At 35.4% G+C, this 22943-nt stretch overlaps 1 protein-coding gene across 3 annotated transcripts in view; it reads left to right on the forward strand.

Annotated features, from left to right (window-relative positions):
* GRM5 (glutamate metabotropic receptor 5) overlaps positions 1-22943 on the forward strand; it is a 502219-nt gene that overhangs the window by 69546 nt on the left and 409730 nt on the right. The gene's annotated exons all lie outside the window — the stretch shown is intronic.

Below are 22943 nucleotides of genomic sequence, written 5' to 3' on the forward strand. Positions count from 1 at the left end.
CCTTCCCCTATTGGATCATGAGTCTTTGCTCTTCCAAATTGCCCCAGAATTATTTAAATTTAAATACTTAAAACCAGCTACTTAAAAATCAACTAACTGCACTAATTTATTATCTCATTTGTTTTCATACTCTTTTGCTGATATAGACTCTGAAAGAATATACACAACCTCCCCAAATCATACCTACACAATAAGTATATACACTTGTACATTTTTATGTTGTTATCTAAAACATCTAATTATAACTTTGAATAGTTACAAAGGACGTGATTTCTGTTACATTGTAGTTACATTTTCAAATGAACCATAGCATCATTGATTTGAATGTAACAAGTGAAATCTAAAAACCAGTGATCTGATAGTCAGGATTGACCATTTAAAAATGTAAGCAGTTCTCATCAACAGTCATAAAATTAACATCGTTCCCAGTTACTCTTGAATGTGTATTTCCATTCTACTTCCCTCACAAAATTATACCCTAATGTGATATGTTATTGTTAATCTGTATGTCTCTAAAACAAAAATGCAGATAAATTGTGCATGTATGTATGTATATATATATATTTTTTCTCCTGTGTTTACAAGATTATCCTGGATTAAGATATTCTCATAAATACTTTAGTGTTAAATTTATCAAAAGATAAAATGCTACAAATTAGGAAATATAATTATTACACATATAAAATAATTTACTAGAAATGCCAGCTTTTTATAAGCTGGAAGAAGTTCTTTTTCTCTATTATTCATAAGCCTGTGGCTAAATATTACTTAATGTTAAAATTGAGATGTTAGCAAAAGATTTATATATTATTATTTTTCCTATGCTTCAATTTTATAAATGCAAGGGATACAGAATATTGTAAGGTAGGCTAGAAAAAGTTCTGTTATCCCAATGACACTAACTAAATTCTTTGAACTATTTCAAATTATTTGTAAAAAAAAAAAAAAAACAAAAAAAACGAACAAACAAAAAAAAACACATGATGAACATAAGAAAGTAATTTTAATGACCAACTGGTCACCTAATCAATCCTCCTTCAATTTGGAAAGCATGACAGCAAGACCAGTTTGACCCTCCATGATTCATGATTCGAGAGGCTTCTGTTGCTTTAAGGGGCTGGCTGCCCACAAACTGGGCTGAGCATTGGCTACAGCACTCCAGGGCTCCTTACACTCTTCTCACCTGCCTGTGGCTCTTGCCACTGTTCATTCAGTTTAGATTATTTAAGAGTTATTAGTAGCATCAGGGATGAAACTACATTGCTGAAAAATAAAATGATTCCTGGGTCCTTGTGAAATGGATCTTTATAAGAAACCAGGACAGTTTTAGAGAAAGCAGAGGAGTTTACTGAAGGACACTGAGACATTCTGTGGTAGAGATGTCTTGTCTGACCTACTAAAATCTGTGCAGACTTAAAGGTATGTGAGCTGAAGCTAGGAATCATAGCTTTCATACTCACTGGATGGGTGTCTTCTGATAAATTGCTTACCCTCTCTGAACCCCAGTTTTCCTATCAGTAAAATGAAGGTAATACATACCTAGTAGAGAATGTGAGGATCACATGACATAAAGTTAGGAGCAGCTTGTATAGGAACTGACCATATGAGGCGCTCAAACTTTCAGCTGCCCTCTTTCTCCTCTCCAACATCAACCTCCCAGAGCAGGCTAATCTGAGGATTGATTTGGTGCAAGTGAAAGAAAAACTTAGCTACTATTAATAAAAACGTGCAGAATTTTCTATACGGTGTCAAATAAAGCAGATGATATGCCTAAGGATTTATAAACAAATAATAAATGCAGGGGAAATAAAAAGTTCCGTGCAAGACTTCTAGGAGATCGGATGCCTGATTGGAGGTATGTTGCTGTGCAAGAGAAAGTAATTCTCCTCTACCCATCTTTACCAGGGTGTTTTGAAATCAAACAACACTCCCTTCACATGCCAATACCAGAGCCTCAGTTTTGAGGGAATCCTATGAAATCTGTCTTCCTCTAGAAAATTTCCTTTTACAGGCAAACGACCCTTCCTGAAACACTGAAGTTGACAGGGCTCAAATTAAAATCTGAATCTTGTCACTGTAGAAAGTGTGCTTCTTACCTGCCACGGTCACTTACTCAGACCGTCTCAACCTTATGCACATGACTCTGCTCCAGGTATTCAAGACCTTCCTGTATAATAATAAGAGACAGTACCCTTGAAATTTAAATTGGTACCTTCTGAACAGAACTTCATTTTTAAAAATTGAGCCCAGTTTTTAAAGACTTTATTAATAATTATCAAACACTTAAAGGTGTCTTATGTTGAAACCAAGTGAATCTATTATTTGAAAATACAGTTTTGCTGGAATCTTACTCTGTGCACACCAGAAATAGCATTTCATTCAATATGGAAGAAAATTAGAACAAACTGAGTGTTTTTCTCCAATATTGACTAGTTTACTAGAGATGAAATTATTCATTTACTGTCTTCTCCAGCAGGATTATTTAGGGGAAATATGCTAAGCCTAGAGGAAAAATCAGCATACCTAAGTATTTTTATTTATTTATAGGACAACTTAAGTGGAAATACGTCTCCACAAGCAATCTAAAAGAATTCCATTTTTATTTCTGAAAAATAAAATGTTTTATGTGTTCAGATTTGCTGCTAAATTGCGCTGCTGCAATATAAAAACTTACTCTGGATGCTTAATTCAGCAAACAATTATTGAATGTTGCTTCTGTGTATAATAGAGTGCTGCTAATAATAAAGAATACGATGTTGAAAAACAGCATCATCAACTTCCTCACAAATCTATTGAGTGAAATTTACATAATAATAGCTATTATTGATTAGTTTTATGCCAAGCCATGTGTTCAGCACTTAGATTTTTAAATGTATTCCTTACAACAATGCCATTTATTAGATGTTATTATCTCCACTTATTAAATAAAGAAACAAAGTCTTTGGAAAATAAGAATCAGGCTACGGAAGTCCTATAAAAAATAGAGTTTAAGAAAGGAAGGAAATAGATTCACAAGATTCCTAAAACTGAAGTACATTTCAACAAGAGTTTAGAGCTCATTATTCAGGGTATTTTTGAGAACTCTGAAAAGGAAACAGAAATAAAACCATAATAAAGTTTAAACTTTATATCTTTTTTTAAAGAATAGAAATTTTAGAAATATAAAGTTATAAGACTCTGTAGGCATACTATATCTGGATTTTGGCAGGGTGTTTAACAAGATAATATATTCGCACATCCGAGATGACGAACTATTGACATAGAAGGTTCAGGCAGACTCAAGCCTGTTTGATAATAGTAAGAAACACACAGATTCTGCGGGGGTTAGGAGTTTGGGTTCTGTGTTCACAATCATAATTGCACTCCTTACTGTGCCTCCATTTCTTTGTAAAATTGCCATAGCTTATTGAATAGCTGTACTGCATCTGTCCTGGATTTTACTAAGAATCGATACATGTGAGCTATTATTTTAGATTAAATAATCTACAACAACCTAGAAGTTGTTACCTAGTGGTAGACCGTGACCTCTAATTGCAGTCATGTCCTGCTGGACATTTGCATTATTGATTTGGATACTGGCAGAGATGGAATACTGATGAAATTTGTAAAAATTCAAGTCTTTAAGTTCTTGTCATTTAAAAATGTTAAACATCATGATAACAATAAATGAAAGGATAATATACCATTTGTTGAACCCCTATTATATGCCAAATACTTCTTATATATTATTTGTAACCACCACAATAACCTAGAAGTATTATTGTTGTCCTTTTACATATGAAGAACCTGAGGCACAGAGAAGTCAAGGAACTGACCTTCAGTCACACAGACAGTAGCATTCTAGAGGTACAAAGGCAGGTTTATCTCGCACCAAAGCTCAAACTCTTCTGTTACATCCTGCTGTCTCTAATGAGATGACATTTTATACAGTTAAATTTTATTTTAGGTTAAAACATATGTTGCTTGAATATGAATAGAATAATGTATCTGTGACTTTCTAAAGCTCTCATTAAAAACAATCATAAAGAGGAGTGCCGAGGTAGCTCTGTCAGTTGAGTGTCCAACTCTTGATTTTGGCTCATGTCATGATCTCAGGATCTTGAGATTGAGCCCTATGTCAGGCTCCATGCTCAGTGTGAAGTCTGCTTGAGATTCTCTCTCCTTCTCCCTCTGCCTCCACCCCTGCTCATGCTCTATACATAAATAAATAAATAAATAAATAAATAAATAAATAAATAAATAAATCACTTTTAAAAATCGTAGACTAATTTACTGTAAATTACTGTAAATTAAAGCTAAATCAGTAATAGTATGGTGGTATTTTCATGATAACCACCGTAGGCTCTAGGAATGATAATAGATGTATTCTGTGCATGGGAGATAATAAATGGTGATGATATGGTGATGATGATGATAATGATGTTGATGATTCTTAAACTGAGTGGCCCCCCCTGGTAGAAATGTATTCCATTTTGGGTTCAGGGGCTCTCATGTGAAAAGGGGCCAAACAAACCAGTAAATATCTCAGAGATGAGTGATTCTATAGGTTTCAATTCTATGCCATTTAAGGCAAGGTTGAAGGAACTAGAGATATTTGGCATAAAGGAGCATTAATGGCCCTTCTTTATGTTATTTTTCCTCTTGGGAATTTATGTACATTATATACACTATGTTACACACACACACATACACACACACACACACACGAACATGCACACACATCAGATGTATGTATAGAATTAAATTATTTATAGTGTTTGCCAGTTTAAGGTTATGGGGGAAAGCAATAAATTATCAAAATGTAAATTTTGCACAGCAATCCCTTCTATATCTTAAAACTGAAAGATATACTTTTTGAATTCCTGGTGAACCTCTTATATCATTTCAGAGCCTCAGCTGGCACAAAGGTAATATAATCCTGTGAAGTTTATAAAAGAAGAATGCATTTATTAGTGGAACAAAAGAGTGAATACATACTATAGGCAGTGGCTATGACTTTGCATTTTGTAAAGTACGGAAATAATTTTATGAAAACTCCTAGATTACATTTGACGTGTAATAGCTTTTGGTCCAACAGCATTGACTCAGTAAATTGTTCTTCAGACACTGATCATCAGAGTGCTCTTGTAATCTGCCCCTACTGCAAGCAATGGCAGTCCTCACCTATCAGGCCTTTACCCTTTTCCTAATATTATCTATACCCATAGTTCCCCCTGGGAATCTGGAGTCTTTGGGCATGAGGCAAGTGAAAGCAATAGAGGCTGAGTTAAGACCAGCTGTGTTTAACTTTTCCCTTAGCACTGTTACTAACTCCCTTACCTCATTTGACTCTGGACCTTGTCAACCCATTAGAGCTAAAATGAGTGAGATCGTCCAGGTCTTTGGTACCTCTTCTGATGTGACCTCTTGCAGGCTTATACTTAGGATCTGTGCCAGAACTATATTCCTTAACTGGCCTCCCATCCTGACTCCTTCTGAACAGTGCCCCTGACTACATAGCAAAACCTTGTGCAAGGTACTGTCATTTTACTATCTCTAACTCAACCTGTGGTCATCTTTTGTGTTTTTTACCCAATCCTGGGAAATCTTCAGAGAAGCAGTATTTAGATATATGAGGATCTTTGAGGAGGTAAGGATGATGAAACATGGAATGAGATGCCTTTAATATAATAACATTGAAGTATTTAAGTAGAATCTGAATGATCATCTCACCAAAAAAAAAAAAAAAAAAAAAAAAGAAAAGAAAAAAAATGAGGCAAGCTAAAAATTCCCTTTCAACTTTAGAAATCCAAAATAGCATGATGTTTCCAGCATTAGCATTCCTTCTTAGCCCAGTTCAGCTGTTCTCTGTGACTGTTCCTTGTTAAACACCAGGAAGTCAAGGTGGGTGGCTCAGAAGGCAGTTCTCTCATCAGTACCCAGGTAATATGTTGATTTATCCTGACAATGTATTCGGTGTCATAAATGTGTTAATGTATCAGAGATTTCTTTAACTTTTGCTGGTGTTTTGCATAATGAGTGGCTTTGCTTTGATGATTATAATAGGCAAAAGGCTTTTAACTTTATTTGGCTAATTCCTTAGGGATACAAGTTTCAAAATATACCTCTACAGGACTAACTAGGCCTAAGATTGAGAGGTTATTGCAATCATTTCTCACCATGTATTTCAAAGGTCCATTTCACTGGAAATGGATACTATGTTAGAACAACAGCCTGCTCAGTGCTTTTATTTAGGCTTATGAATCTGAAACACAGAGAAGTTCAAACTCATCCTGCAGAAGTAGTATTTGAAAGTAAAATTTTCATTAAAGTGTTTATAGCTCTCCTGTTCTAGAATGATTTGAATACTTGTATTACCTGTTTCACAAAATCCATTTTGGCTGGTGAAATACGATCTCTCAAGTCTTGGAAGGACTTATATATTCATTGAGGAGTGAATGTGCTATTTGGGTCTGGGATGACCTAAATATTTCTTAAAAATAGTGATTGATTCATTTACATCGTAATTTGGTAAGTTGCAGGCAACTGTTGAACCCCTATTTTATGTCAAGTTTAGTAGTGTTATTTCCAGACATAAGTCATTCTTAAAATATGGTCATTTTTTGAGGCAGTTGATATTTAAAAAAAAAAAAAGTGAAGAATAAAAGCAGTACGAGGGGGAAAGTCCTAGGTTGCTTCTTCAAGAAACAGCCAGAATATAGGAAGTTTTGAGTTACCCTGTTAGCTTGTTCACTTCATAGGAATCCAATTGCTGAGAGACTGTATTATTTTTCCATTGCTGTATAGCAGATAACCCTAGATTTCAACAACTTAAAACAACAAAAATTTATTTTCTTATAGTTTCACTAGGTCAGGAATCTGGGCCCATCATAGCTGGGTGATTTTGGCCCAGGGGTCTCTCATGAGTCTCATGGGAAAGCTTGGGTAGAGGAGCAGTCTCTCCCAAGCACCCCCATGTGTGTGTTGGCAGGCCTAAGTTCCTCAATGACTAATGTCTGGAGATTTCAGTTTCCCACAACATGGGTCTCTCCTTAGGCTACCTGAATGTCCTCACAACATATCAGCTGGTTTCTGGGAGACACAATGCACCCAAGATGGAAGCCTCAGTCTCTTTATATTCTAATCATGGAAGTAACAGGTCATCACTTTGGCTATATCTATTGATTAGATATAGGGCAGTCAACTGAGTCAACATTTAAGCAGAGGGTAGCTCAGCTCCATTTATTGGAGAGAGGAATATCAAAGAGTTTGTTGGCATATTTTAAAACCACCACATGGATATCTTAAGGGAGGAGTATTTATAGACCAACATGGCTTAGTGTTGCTAATTCCAGCTCTGAAAGAACCAATCTGGGATACAGGAAAGAACACTGCTCAGGAGAGTGAGGAGACATAATTTCTTATTCTGATATTAATTCAATGTGCAATCTAAATTAATGGTTCTCAAACTTTAGTGTGAACACAAAACCTTGAAAGATTGCTAAAACATGGATTTCCAGGTCTCTTGCCCAGACTTTCTAATTTGGTGGGTCTCAAGCAGGGCCAAACAGATTGAATTTCTTTTTATTTTGTTTGTTTTTGTTTTTTATTATGTTCAGTTAGCCACTATGTAGTACATCATTAGTTTTTGATGTAGTATTCAGTGATTCATTAGTTATGTGTAACACCCAGTGCTCATCACAACACTTGCCTTCCTACCCATCACCATTTTACCCCCTCCCCCCACCATCCTCCCCTCTCAAACCCTCAGTTTGTTTCCTGGGGTCCATAGTCTCTCATGGTTCACCTCCTTTCTGGTTTCTCCCCCTTCAGATTTTCCTCCCTTCCCCTAGGGTCCTCTGTGCTATTGCTTATGTTCCACATATGAGTGAAACCATATGATAATTGTCTTTCTCTGCTTGACTTACTTCACTTAGCATAATACCCTCCAGTTCCATCCATATTGATGGTAGGTATTCATCCATTCTGATGGCTGAGTAATATTCCATTGTATATATGGACCACATCTTCTTTATCCATTCATTTGTTGAAGGACATCTCAGCTTCTTCCACAGTTTGGCTGTTGTGGACATTGCTGCTATGAACATTGGGGTGCATGTGCCCCTTCTTTTCACTACATCTGTACTTTGGGGTAAATACCTAGTAATGCAATTGCTGGGTCGTAGTGTAGCTCTGTTTTAAACTTTTTGAGGAACTTCCATACTGTTTTCCAGAGTGGCTGTACCAGTTTAAGAGGGTTCCCCTTTCTCCAGTTTCTAAGAAATTCTCAAATCATGCCAATGCTGCCGAGTGGGACTGATTTTAAATTTCAAGACTAATTAACTGTCTTCCTCAAAATGTGGCCCATGGGCCAGCAACATCAGCATCACTTGGGATCTTGTTAGCAAGGTAAAATCTTAGACCCCAGTCCAGATCTACTGTATCTAAAACAGCAGTTTTACATGATCTCCAGGTAATTCATATGGACATTAAAGTGTGGCAAGCACTATAGTTCTTAGTTATCAGGACCTCAGTTTTCACATATGTTAAAATGGTGGTGTTGATCTCATTTCAATTCCACCGTACTGTGGGATGAAAAATTGAGGTTTGAAACCAGACATCTGGGAGTGAATTGTGCTTCTGCTAGCCTTAGTTTCTACATGGATAAAATGGGGATCATAATAGTGTCCTCCCTTGGTTAAGGTATGAATGAAATAGTGCTATGAATATAACAGTAGACAGGTACAGTCTGACATTGGTTTTACACTTCTACATGAATATTCTGGTTGCAGCTAGCATGGAGCTATTTGTGAAATTGCTTGTTATGTTGGTTCCACCTATTTGATTAGTTAATTTGGTAAATTTACTGATGCTCTAAGTGGAATTATTCCAGCTAATGATTATTGATTTGAACCTTAAGAAGAGAGAAGTAAAATTGAGTCCTAGGTAATTACAACTTAAAATACATGTATTGAGAGTATGCAGATGCTGTTTAAAGATAATGAATATTTTTTTAACTGATATAAAATTGGGATCAAGGTAGAGGGAGGCAGATTATGGCTCAGAAAGTAATTAAAACAAAAATGAGAGATGACTGAATGAAAAACAAATAGGTTTGTCCATCAAATGGACTATTCTTTGCTACTGGAAGTGTTCAAGCTGAGGTTAGGTGCCCTGAGAATGTATATTGCAGAGGGGTTCCTTAGGGATACAAGTTTCAAACAGAAGAACTTTAAAATAGATGACTTTCAAGGTCCCTGAAATTCTAAATTCTAATTTCATGACATCTGCACTGTTGTCTCCTCTTTATGCTCTTTCCTCTCAATGCCCAGAGAAGTCCATATTTTGATATACGGCTATTGCTCTTATCTGAGAGCTATTGATGAGTTTCCACCAAAGGACATAGCAGGTTGCATTGTAGAGTAGGTTAGAATACATTATCAAAAGTCATTCAGACCCCAGTTGGAATCAAAGCTCTGAAACTTACAAGCTATGTAACATGGGCAAGTTATTATACACCTGTCAGCATCAGTTTCCTCATTTGTACATGGGTTTAAGAATAGTACTAAAGTCAAAGTATGCTCTGAAGGCCATATAAAACGAGCCATTTGAAGGATTTAGCAAAGTTGGACACATGGTAAACTTTTAACAAATGCTAGCTATTCTTATCTGAAATATTTATCTAGGACATACATCTCATCAACTTTCAGAACCCTCACTCCTCCTGGGCCTCATAGTGAGGGAAATGTGCATTAGAAACTAAGGTTTTTCCTGTGTTACAGTCTGACTCTGTGGCATTCACATGGTCTTATTTTGTTGTACCTCAGCATAATATAGCTGGATACCCAGAAATAAAAATTTACACTCACCAGAACCTACATATTTATTTCCAGTTATGGGTTTCCTTTAATTTGAAGATCTTTTAGTCAGTCTGCAGTTGGATTGACTTGAGCAGGCCTGCTAAACACTGAAGTTTGGTGCATTGCCTTTTCTCTTCCCACACCTTCTCCTCAATACAGCTCTCACAAAATAGTGTTCCTTCTCTGCTTTTCCCACATATCAGGTACCACTGTTGCAATCAGTGTTGGAACGAATGTATTTCAAAACCAAATCTGTGATCTTTTGTTACATCTTCTCCTCCAGTTTCATCCAAAAGTCATTTAAATTTCTTTTAAACTTCATTTTGAACTGACATTTCACTGGCAGGTGTCACCAATGGTTGCCAAATTATAGACCCGAGGTCTCTTTTTGATCCTTAACTGATGAACATTCTTGTCCCATGTGATTGGTTAACTCAATCTAACCCTAAACTCTTTCTTCCTGTGGCATTCACAGCCTGCTTCTGTTTCAGTACCCCTCCCTTTGGTCAAGCAACAACAGCTGGCTCTGTCTCTACCCAGGGACAAAGAGCTGAAACGTTCTTGCTTCTGGTTCCTCACTTGTAAAAGCTGAGGTAGTGCTAGTAATCTTGCACGATGCATAGTGGAGCTCTGCCTAAACCTAGCATCATGGTGCTTTGCACACAGTAGTAAATGGCAGCCGTTATTATTTCCTTGCAATTTCTCTTTCAATTCTCTGCCTGCCATTAGGGCTTGTGAATATTCAAGGTTTTTCTTAGTTTATTTTCTTCACACTTTACATGGTTTCTTCATCTCATCTATCCACAAGCTTCAACTATCACTTATGTGCAGAAGAATGCCAAATGTATATCTCATGTTCTAATTTTTCTTAGTTCAAGGCTCAAATATTTAATTCTTGACTATTCATTTGCACCAGGATGTCCCCTAAGCACATCAAATTTCTGTCTAAAACATGACTCATCAATTTGGCATAATCTGTTTCTTATCAATTAATCTCTTTTCCTGTGTTTGGTATTCCCATCCACTTAGTTATCTAAGAGAGGTTCTTCACAATATTTATTAAGTAGCCTTATCAATTGCTCCTTATATATAATTGTTTATCAAGTTTTGCCTTTCCTGTTTTTCCTCTTCTGTATGTGGCTACTTACTTGCCTCATTTGGTGGGGTGAGAGACAAGACATTGAAGAGATGAGAGATAAGAGATATTTTAACAATTCAGGCAAAAGTTTGATATGGTTTTAATCTGATACCATAACAGTGGGCACAAAAAGAGAAATCCATAGACAAATCATCATGATACAAAACTTACATACCAAAAGGCAAATGATGGCATAAGGGTCAAAGTATTCTGAAATATCAGTGTTCTTTATGTATCAATGTGATTCTACATTGAAAACTATGTTCTCATAAAACAGATGTTTATTCACGTGGTTAATATGATCTTGGAGTATTAGGTTCATTAATCCATTAATTCATACATTCATTCATACATGCATAAATTATTTCTACAACCATTGAGTACATATTTTAAGCATTCTTAAGACCTTTAATACAAATATAAATATCGTCAAGGAGCTAACCGTCTAAAAGGGACAATAGGCAAACACATGTAAGATATATTGTTCATTAGTCTACTCAACAGACATTTTCTTTCTTTCTTTTTTTTTTTTAAAGATTTTTATTTATTTGACAGAGACAGCCAGCAAGAGAGGAAGCACAAGCAGGGGGAGTGGGAGAGGCAGAAGCAGGCTCCTAGGAAGGAGTCTGATGTGGGGCTCGATCCCAGAACCCTGGGATCACACCCTGAGCCAAAGGCAGATGCTTAAGGACTGCGCCACCCAGGCGCCCCTCAACAGACATTTTCAGTCTTTTCCTCCAACTCCGTATTTACTCAAGAAGCTGAGAAAGTTATTGCTCACCTCAACAGAGTCTCTTGCAACTGAAATTCTAGCTACAGAGATTTTCCACAGATAGCTAGAAAACTCTTGCTTTCTTGATAAAATGTATAGAATCAACTGGCATGGCCCCTTATCCTCTTTCACCACACTTCTGAACTTGAAGGCAAGTGTAATATGTGTAGATATTATAGCCGTCTTACAACTAAGAAGTAAAGAATTTTAGGATAAAAGGCCAAGATTTCAAGGATGAAATAGAAAATCAGGGTTCATAATCTCTCTGCAATTTTTTTTTTTGCTTCTTTCAGTTTCATGTTGCTTGAGTAGTAGCTCTTAACCTTTACCAACTTCACCTTCTAATTTTAAAGCTTTTTAAACATTTTTGAAATAATTCCAAATTTATAAAAATGTTGATAAAATATACAGAGCTCTTGTATAACTTTCACCCAGACATGCCTGTTAACATTTATCATATTCCGGAAAAGTTGAGAAATTTAAGAAATGATGCCCCATTATCCTTTGTATTAGTTTCCTTTGGCTGCCACAACAAATGACCTCAGACTTGATGCTTAAAACAACAGAAATTTATTTTCTCATAGTTCAGGAGGCCAGACGTCCAAATGTAGTATTACTGTGCTGACAGAAAGGTGTCAGTAAGGTGGTGCTCCTTCCAGAGTCTATAGAAGAGGTCTGTTTTGCTTTTTCTGACTACTCATGGCTGCTAGCATTCCTTGGTTTGTGTCCACATAACTCCAATAAAAGCCTCTAATTCACATTGTCTTTTCCTGTTCTGACTGTCAAATCTCCCTTTTCCTATCTCTGATAAGAACACTTGTAATAGCTTTTGAGGGCCCACTTGGATAATCCAAGATAATCTTCCCATCTCAAGATTATTACTTTTGTCACATCTGCAAAGACGCTTTTTGTTATGAGGTGATATATATAACTTGTAGGTATCAGGACCTGAAACCTTTAGGGGATAATTATTCTGCCTAACATACCCCTTTATTCTCCAATATGCATTTCTCGTGTACAAGAACATTTTCCCATCCAAGAGTACTATGCTAAGCGAAATAAGTCAGTCAGAGAAAGACAAATACCATATGATTTCACTCAAATGTGGAATTTAAGAAACAAAACAAACGAGTATAGGGGGAAAAAAGAGAGAGCAAAGCAAACCAAGAAACAGACTCTTAACTATAGAGAACAAACTGATGGTTACCAGAAAGGAAGTAGGTGGGGGGATGGGATAAGTAGATAATGGGGTTTAAAGAGTGCACTTGCTGTGATGAGCACCGGGTGTTGCTGTATGTAAGTATTGAATCACCTGATTATACACCTGAAACTGATACTACACTGTATGTTAACAAACTGGAATTTAAATAAAAACTTAAAAAGAAAAGAACATTTTCCCCCAAAGGACAATATATCCATCAAAATGAGGATATATCTCCATCTATTACGTGTAATATATATATTATATGTAATATATATATATATCATATGTAATATATATATATATATATAATGTATAATTCAATATTATTATTTAGTCCACAGACCCCATTCAGATTTTCATAATTATCCCAAATACATACATACATACATACATACATACATATATATAATATATATATTTTAAGTCCAGGAGCCAATCCAGGATCAACTATTCCATTCATTGTCATATATAGATAATATCCTTCAATTTGAAATAGTTCCTTGGCCTTTCTTTGTCTTTCATGACCCTAACATTTTTGAAGAGTATAGTCCAGTTACCATGCAGAATGTCCCACCACTTGTGTCTGATGTTTGTCATGATTAAAGAATTTGTGCATTCTGGGCAAGATTATCACAGAGGTGATGCTGGCCTCTTCTCACTGCAACATATCAAGGAGTAAACAATGTTCACTTGTGCCATTATTGATGGAGTTAGCATGTATCATTTGATTAATGGTGTCTGTCAGATTTCTTCACTGGAAAGTTAATTAGTAAGTATATGATATTTATTAACTAATAAGTATAAAATCACTATGATGATTGTCAAATTGTGATGTTCTATTTCAATAATTCATTTTAGATTTATTAGTTGGCATAGAAACATCTATTCAGCCCTATTTATATATGCATCCAATTATGTTTTTATATTAGTATAGTCTCATGGATACTCATTTTACTGAAAAGATTACAATCTGTCATCATTATTTATTTGATATTCACATTGTCCTAGACGTAGCCAGTGGGAGCTCCTTCAAGCTAGCTCCTGTGTTCTTTTGACATGACCCTCATTTCTGGTGCAACATGATCTTCCCAGATCATCCTGTATTTTTTTTTTTCCCTTTAGCCCTGGAGTCAGCTGTACATCTCTAGGAAGAAGTATTTATTTATTTATTTATTTATTTATTTATTTAAGATTTTATTTATTTATTTGACAGAGATAGAGACAGCCAGTGAGAGAGGGAACACAAGCAGGGGGAGTGGGAGAGGAAGAAGCAGGCTCATAGCGGAGGAGCCTGATGTGGGGCTCGATCCTGGAATGCCGGGATCACGCCCTGAGCCGAAGGCAGGTGCTTAACCGCTGTGCCACCCAGGCGCCCCAGGAAGAAGTATTTAGAAACAAATCCTTGGGCACTCTGTGTGTTCTTTGTGACTGGGACGTTTTTGTATCCATGCTTTCTCAACAGAATGAGATGAGAAACATGTTGTAAGTAATATATGTGTGTATGCATATATCTATATGTTTCTACATCTTACCATAGTTTTAACTAAAGCTGTATCATAGGAAATCATTTTTCACATTGATACTTCCAGCATTATCTCTTTTCCTAATTCATGAATTCCATTTTTTTAAAGATTTTATTTATTAATTTGACAGAGAGAGACAGCCAGTGAGAGAGGGAACACAGGCAGGGGGAGTGGGAGAGGAAGAAGCAGGCTCAGCCATAAAAAAGAATGGACTCTTGCCATTTGTGACAACATGGATGGGTCTATGCCATATAATGCTAAGCAAAATAAGCCATTCAGAGAAAGACAAATGCCATATGATGTCACTCATATGTGGAATTTAAGAAACAAAACAAACCAAGGGGGAAAAAAAGACAAACCAAAAAAACAGGCTCTTAATTAGAGAAACAAACTGGTGGTTACCAGAAGGGAGGTAGGGTTGGGGAGATGGGTGAAATACGTGAAGGGGATTAAGAATACAGTTATCTACATGAGCACCAAGTAATGTATGGGATTGTTGAATTGCTATATTGTGCACCTGAAACAAAACACTGTATGTTAATTACATAAGACTTAAAATTTAAAAAATAAAGGTGTGCTTTTAGCTTTCAAATATTTGAGGATTTCCCAGATATCTTTGTTATTTATTTCTGGTTAAATTCACCATGGCACAAGAATACACCTTGTATCATTTTTACTTTTCTGAAATTTAAGGTTTATTGAATTTTTCAATATGTGCTCTGATTTGGTGAATGTTCTATGTGTGCTTGAGAACAGTGTGTATTCTGTTGTTTGGGGCCAGAGTGCTCTACGATATGTCAAGTTGGTTACTAGTGTTTTTGAGGTATTCTATAAGCATCCTGACTTTTTGCCTACTTGTTCTTTAAATTAGTGAGTAGAGTATTAAAGTCTTCAACTACAATTGTGGATTTGTCTATTTCTCTTTTCTGTGCTAACATTTTTTGATTTATGTATTCTGAGGCCATGTTGTTCATCGCATACACAATTAAGATTTTTTTTATGTCTTCTTAACAAAATTATGTAACTTTTTTATTTCTGATAATATTTGTAGTTCTGATTTCCACTTTATCTGGTATTAATAATGCTATCCCAACTTTCCTTTGGTTAGGGTTTGTTTATTACATTTCTTTTCATCTTTTTACCTTTATCGTATATAAGGTTTTATATTTAAAATGAGGTTCTTGTAGATAAATATAGATGTATGTCTTAGACTGTAATGCAATTTGACAACCTTTTAATGGGTATGTTTAAAACATTCACACAATGCTATTATTGATATGGTAGGATTAAAATCTACAAACTGCTAGGTATTTGTATTTGTTCCATCTGGGTTTTGTTTCATTTTTCTTCTTTTTCTGACTACTTTGGTTAACTGCATTTTTAAAGGAAATTTTCAGTTTGTTTTCTTAAAGCACTTTTAAGATGTTACTCCGTTATCTTCCAGCTGGCATGATTTTTTAAAATTATTATTATGATATGTTAATCACCATACATTACATCATTAGCTTTTGATGTAGTGTTCCATGCTTCATTGTTTGCATATAACACTCAGTGCTCCATGCAATATGTGCCCTTCTTAATACCCATCACTGGGCTAGCCCATCCCCCCCCCCCAAACCCTCAGTTTGTTTCCCAGAGTCCATAATCTCTCATGGTTCATCTCTCCCTCTGTTTCCTGAACCCCTTCATTTTTCCCTTCCTTCTCCTAATGATATCCCTGCTGTTCTTTATGTTCCACAAATAAGTGAAACCATATGATAATTTTCTTTCTCTGCTTGACTTATTTCAGCTTGCATGATTTCTGAAGAGACATCTGTAATTCTTAGTATTATTGCACTGTATATAATTTGCCTTCATTCCTTGGCTACTATGAAGACATTATCTTTGTCTTTGGTTTACAGCAGCTTGAATATGATGTGCCTAGATCTGGTATTTTTGGTATTTATCCTGCTTATTGTTCTGAGCTTCTTCAATCAGTAATTTGTTGTCTGTTAATAATTTTAGGAAATGGTTATGCTTCACTTATCTGCATTTGTAGACTTGGGGCCAGTTGGTTGCCATGTGACAACAGCACTATGAAGAGGTCAACAAAATTTGTGAACTGGATGTTTGCCTGCAGTATTTTTATTGTTAGATTAGGAATGGTACACATTCTCGCTCTCTACATTCCTGAGAAAAATGTGGCTTTAGTATGATATTAAGTCTGGAAAATCTAGCCTTCTTTTTAATCCTTTATAAATCCTGTCTAACCTACTGTTTCACCAAATCATGGCAGCTATCTTCAAGTCATTGGAAACAACAGGATTAAATGGGAAGATAATTTGATTTTTGCTACTGCAGTAGCTCCAGTGTCTTGCTAACATTTTTTAATTAAAAAGATTTGGTGCCATATCCTTTCTCCAGCTAAGATGTTTCTTTTGAAGCTTCCTAATATTTCTGTTTCAATCTAAAATAAAAAAATCAATTCACTTTTCCAATCTATAAGGCCACAAATTACCAGATTTTCTATCAGTTTAATTTCAAGGTACATATAGAGAGAGTGCCTTACTTAGCTTATATGTATAGTTTTCAATCTGTGCAAACTCCTTAGTTCCAGTCCAATGTCCTCCATCTCTTCTGAGCCTTTATTAAATATTAAGGTAGGATCCAATATATACCAATATTCTGAATATTTCCAATCATTTCCTCTTGAGCATAGACTCTCTCAGGAAGTGGTCTTCTTTTTAAGTATCATGGCAAGTTTTACAAATATTTACCACAATATACTAAGAGTTGTCAACTTTCCAGAATGTATTATCCTGATCTTCACAGCTTACTTTCTTACCTCAAAGACAATGCCACATATTTAATATTCTGTTAAAGAAGCATCCCATTTTAAGGTATCAACGTCTAAATTGTTTCAAAGTAGGTTCACATACTATTAAAAAATCTGAACAATAAACTAAAAGTGTCTTAAACAAGATAGAAGGTAAAAGCCTAAGCTAGAAGATGTTCAAGAGCACAAAGTCATCACGTGATCTGAATTTTTCTATCCTGTTATTTATTCTGCCATATCTAGCAGGTAGCCTTTATCTGCATGATCCAAGGTGGCTCAATAGTATAATGGTATTCCAACCAAAAGAAAGATATAAGAGAAAGATATTATATTAAATTTAAAACTTATTGGGATCGTAATGAATTAAATTTGATATTGGAATTATATATAAATTCTATATAAATAATATTAACATACTTTAACCCTGTTCAGCATACAGATAGGATGATAGCTATTATTCAGGAATATTAGGAAAAAATGGTCAATAAAAATCGACAAAAAATTTTAAAATGTGAGCAAATAAAGCCTAAAAAGAAATGTAAGAAAAATAAAAAAAAAATAAAACTTACTGGGTATTTACCTCAAAGATACAGATGTAGTAAAGAGAAGGGCCATATGCACCCCAATGTTCATAGCAGCATTGTCCACAATAGCTAAATCGTGGAAGGAGCCAAGATGCCCTTCAACAGATGACTGGATTAAGAAGATGTGGTCCACATATACAATGGAATATTACTCAGCCATCAAAAAGAACAATTTCTCAACATTTGCTGCAACATGAACAGGACTGGAGGAGGTAATGCTAAGTGAAATAAGTCAAGCAGAGAAAGACAATTATCATATGGTTTCACTCATTTATGGAACATAAAAAGTAGGAAGATTGGTAGGAGAAGAAAGGGAAGAAGAAAGAGGGGGTAATCAGAAGGGGGAATGAAGCATGAGAGACTATGGACTCTGGGAAACAAACTGAGGGCTTTGGGGGGGGGATGGGATAGGCTGGTGATGGGTATTAAGGAGGGCACGTATTGCATAGTGCACTGGGTGTTATACGCAAGTAATGAATCATGGAACTTCTCATCAAAAACTAGGAATGTGCTGTATGGTGACATAATATAATAAAAAATATTATTAAAAAAACAATATGGATGTTGCATACATTACTCATGCTCATATTCAATTATCAAAACTTGTGTAAGTGGCAATATTTAACTACAAGAGAGGCTGGAAAATGTAACTTTGATTTTGGGTAACTATTTGCCTTGCTATTAATTAGTGGTTTTACTAGTACACAGAGAATAGCATAATGAGTATTAGGGAATGGCTAATCCCATTATTTAATGCAAATTTGCATTTACTTTGCCATTTCCCATTGCCTGAAATAACTGTTTCTTTTGTTTTCCAACTTGTCAACTCATGTTTCTTTTGAAACTATGCTTGTATATCACCTATTTTAAGAATTTTTTTTATTGAACCATCTCCTCCATCTATATAACGAATTTATTTTCTCATCTGCCACACAGTACTTTTTCAAGATTCTTGAACTTCTTTAAACTCAAGGCAGAGGCTATGTCTTATTCATTTTGGTTTTCTATGTGTCTAACAAGGATATGCTATAAAGAAGGAGCTTGATAACAGTAATGAATGAATGTGTTTCTAATTATTAGATGAATATGTGAGTGAATGGATAGATGGATTAGGAATGAGTATGTTACTAAATGGATGAGTGATCAACTGAATAAATGGACAGATTTTCTAGGGGATCAACGTACAGATAGTTGAGGGAATTAATGAATGAGTTAGGGAATCATCGGATAGGTGAGTAGATCAATGAATGAATGGATTGCTTAGTGTGTACATAAATGGTTAGATGAATGGCTGGATAAGTGAGTGAAGAGATGGATTACATGGTGAGTGGATGGATGGATCAAAGGGTGGATGTATGAATAGATAATGGATGAGTGTATGGATAGAAGCAAAGGTGGATGAATTGATGAATCATTAAATTAATGGACAAATGGATGCATAAATGTTTTGGTGAATGAATGGCGAGGAGTATATATATCTGAATTGACACTTCTGCTGTACTGCATCAGCTTAGGATATAGAAAAGTCTAGATTTTTATCACATCATTGCCATTTCTCTCTGATTTTCCCAAATTATTTAAACTCTGTACGTCTCAATTTCCTCACCTCTAAAATCAAATCATAATAAATACCTTGTAAATTTTTTGTAAGTGTAAAATAAGGCAGTGTATAATGTGGTTGGTACCAGTCATGTGCTCCATGAACAGTAATTGTTATTACAGTCATCATCATCATCAAATACTCAGCCAACTCTTACTTCCTGCACAACATTTGACTAATCCCTGGATGTATATGGAAATATGTATGTAATTGTGGCTCTCTGCCTTCTAGGATCTCCCAGCTACTGTGGGTAGATAGGACATATGTATTAAAGGATAACCACCATTAATGAAAGGAATATTCAGTGCCAGGTGACAGATTTATTAGGAACTGAAAAAAAAAGAGAAAGACTGTGAAAAGTCAAGCAAATTTTGGAATGTTATGTTGGAAATTTGGGAGGTAAAGAGAAGGAAGATAAAATTAACAGAAAAGATGATAGCATCTTGTCTATACTTCTTATTAAATGGCAAAATATCTGAAAAATGTGTAAGTAGCAAAAGTTCCATTTAACCGTGAAGTAGAAAATGAGGTCTCAAAACAGCTGAATGAATGACCCAAGGACAGACAGTGACTTTGACCCTGGCACAATTGCAAATGGCAGCCTCAGTTCTTGGCTGCTGTATCTCTTTGGATTTGCCAGTATTCTTAAAATAAGCAAAATGTCTTTTTAAAATGCCATTGCATTTCTCTGAGGACAACCTGGCTGAGTTATTTTGACTTAAACAAAAAAGCAAATCACTGGGGACAGCTGAGCTGCTTGAACATTGCACCCATTTGTTTATCTACCTGTCTGGATGCTCAGAACAATATACTGAAACAGTGATTCGTTTACACTGCTTGGCCTCAGCCTTCTCCTTTTACCCCACCTGGCTCTGGTCAAGCCTCCTAGATTGACTTGAGTTGACTTGATTTATGTATTCAGGTTATTCCTGAAGAAATTATCACCCAGAGACCCAGAGGCTCCTGAGCAACTGTAAATCAAAGGGTTAGGGATACAATTTAGCAGCTATTTTAGGCTCTGAAGTCTAATACAATTGGGTTCAAATCCAAACAGCTGTTAGCTGGGTGTCCTTTAGTATATATTATCTAATATCTCTGAGCCTTGTCAATATCCTTATCAGTATCATGGAAATTCCAGTGTCTGTTGACTCATTTACTTTGATGGGTCTAGGATTTGTGTTTTTATTTTTGTTTTTATTCTATGCAGCAAATGGAATCAGAAATGATAGGCAACTTTACCAGAATCATTTTGGGCTTATTTTTATACTAACCACAGTCCTGTAGGTTCATTTGGTTTCAAATCTGTCCTCTCATTCTACTGAACTCCTTTACTCCTGTCTTTGTCCCATACTATCAAATGCAACTAACATTATTGGGTCACCAGCAGTAAAGAAGAATCCAGGGTAAATCAACCAAAACATCTTCATCTCACATTATCCTCAGTATACCAAAATTCCTGCATATTGTAAGTTTGCCAAATCTTCTCTCTGCTTCCACATTTGCTCTGCTACTGTCTATTCTCACAATACAGTGTGATCCTTCTACACTAAAAGTTAGTTCTGTTTCATGAAGCATTAGTCAGAAATCAACTTGTTAGTGGTGAATGTTCTTTCCTAGAAAATTTGTCTTTATAAGCAGTGGTTTACAAACTCAATCTTAAGAACTCCATAACTCCTTTTCAATATTAGCAATATTCTTTTTTAAAATCAAAATTGTATATATTAAAGATGTACAATATGATTTTATATATATATATGTATATAAATTATTACCATAGTCCAACTAATTAACATATCTCTTTACATGGTAACCTCTTTTTTTGTGATAAGAGTACCTGAAATCTATTCTTTTAGCAAAACACAGTTGCAGTTATGTAGCAATATTCTCAACTTTTGTGAGAATTAAGTAGGCTTATTTAAAGTATTTAGAATAGTACCTGACACTTAGTAATTGTTTTAAGTGTTAATTATTGGATAATGTCTCTGCCCTGCTTACAAGCTTTCAGTAGTTCCCAAATTCATTCTTAGTAACTGTAAATTGACCAACACATTATTCTGATCCCTACAACTTCTCTGATCTCATGCCTTTACTTCAACCATTCCCTTAGTTTGCTCTAGGCAAATGGTCTACTTGTTCTTCCTCAAAAACGCCAAGCACAAGTCAGCCCAGGTCTTTTGCACATGAAGTTCCCTCTGCCTGCAATATGCTTTCTCCTAGTAGTCTTCACGGCTCTCTCCCCCACCTCATCCAGATGTGTACTCAGACATCATCTTATCAGTGAAACCTTTCTTGAGCACCATATCTTTTATTAAGTTATTGTTTTAATTCTGGTATAGTTAACATACAATGTAAAATTAGTTTCGGGTGTACAATTTAGTTATTCTACATTTCCATACATCACTCTGTGCTCATCAGAGCAAGTGGCCTAGTTAATCCCCATCACTGTTTCACCCATTCCCCCACCCTTCTCCCGTCTGGTAACCATCAGTTTGTTCTCTGCAGTAAAGAGTCTGTTTCTTGATTAGTGTCTCTCTCTCTCTCTCTCTGTTATTTTTTCCCCTTTGCTTGTTTGTTTTGTTTCTTAAATTCCACGTATGAATGAAATCATGTGGTATTTGTCTCTCTGACTGACTTATTTGCTCAGCATTATACCCTCTGGATCCATCTGTGTTGTTGGAAATGGCAAGATTTCATTCTTTTTTATGGCAGAATAATATTCCATAAAAAGAATGAAAAAAAAATATATATATATATATATCACATCTTCATCAACTTATCTGTCGATGGGCATTTCCATATTTTGGCTATAGTAGATAATGTTGCTATAAACATAGGGGTGCGTATGTCTCTTTGAATTAGTGTTTTTGTCTTTTGAGTAAATACCCACCATAAACACCATATTTTAAATTTAGTTGAAAATTTCTTCCTTATGGAAAATAAGAGAAGAAAAACTTTCCAAATTCTAACTGTATCTTTTTTCCTGTTAGGAAGACTATTGACTTTAATGATTTATTCCTTCCCATCTCATCTAAGCATAGAAGTCACTAGTATGATTAATAGCAAAGCACTGACCTCTTATCACATTTTCTTCTTCTTGGCTGGGCAGTGGTTCTAACTCAGAGCTCTCTGGCTCTGGCCGACGCAACCAAGGTCAATAACACAGTGTTCTCCCAAATCAGAGATGAAACTGTATGTGTTTGTGTTTGTGTGTGTGCATGTGCAGGTGGGGGAGGGTATAGTTTCTTGACTTGTTCCCAAAATAGAACATCTTAAAACTTTAAAAGAACTATAATTTTGAGATGAATAGTTCATCAATTCATACCTGTAAAACTGTGTTTACTATAGGAGTTTATATTCTAAAAAATAAATTTTGAAAATTAAAATCTATGCAAAAAATAAAATTAGTTCTATATATTCAATAACATATTTCGATAAATAACATTCACTAAATAACAAAAAATAAAATTA

The sequence above is a fragment of the Ursus arctos genome, unplaced genomic scaffold (assembly GCF_023065955.2).
Source record: "Ursus arctos isolate Adak ecotype North America unplaced genomic scaffold, UrsArc2.0 scaffold_22, whole genome shotgun sequence".
Lineage (NCBI taxonomy): Eukaryota > Metazoa > Chordata > Mammalia > Carnivora > Ursidae > Ursus > Ursus arctos.